At 35.8% G+C, this 380-nt stretch overlaps 1 protein-coding gene across 1 annotated transcript in view; it reads right to left on the bottom strand.

Annotated features, from left to right (window-relative positions):
- Positions 1 to 380, bottom strand: part of LOC107576638 (surfeit locus protein 4-like) — a gene marked incomplete at its 3' end in the record, with an annotated part of 11,711 nt that overhangs the window by 3,974 nt on the left and 7,357 nt on the right. The gene's annotated exons all lie outside the window — the stretch shown is intronic.

Below are 380 nucleotides of genomic sequence, written 5' to 3'. Positions count from 1 at the left end.
CACACACATGCAACAATCGTGCATATCCTGCAACGTAAACAACATAAAAATGCATTAATGTCCTGCTGTCGATTTCCTATTGCATATGGGCTACACAATCTCATCTTTTCCTAATCAGTCATCTTAAGACGACATACCCTCTTGCTTCATCATATTAACGGATGTTTGAACGCACTGATAAAAATGATTCAAGGATAAAGTTTGCATGCTATTCAAACATTTTGGATTCACAAAAACACAGTACATATGAATATTTGTCAAACAGTCATATATCAGTACGTTACTCGAAAGCAGCCCTAGAAAGCATAAGGTAGTTTCACTCAACTAGAATATATAAATATGTACATATACACACACACACACACACACACACACACACA

Source organism: Sinocyclocheilus grahami, unplaced genomic scaffold (genome assembly GCF_001515645.1).
Source record: "Sinocyclocheilus grahami isolate Dianchi unplaced genomic scaffold, SAMN03320097.WGS_v1.1 scaffold4078.1, whole genome shotgun sequence".
Lineage (NCBI taxonomy): Eukaryota > Metazoa > Chordata > Actinopteri > Cypriniformes > Cyprinidae > Sinocyclocheilus > Sinocyclocheilus grahami.
This window is presented reverse-complemented; position numbering and strand designations above follow the sequence as displayed.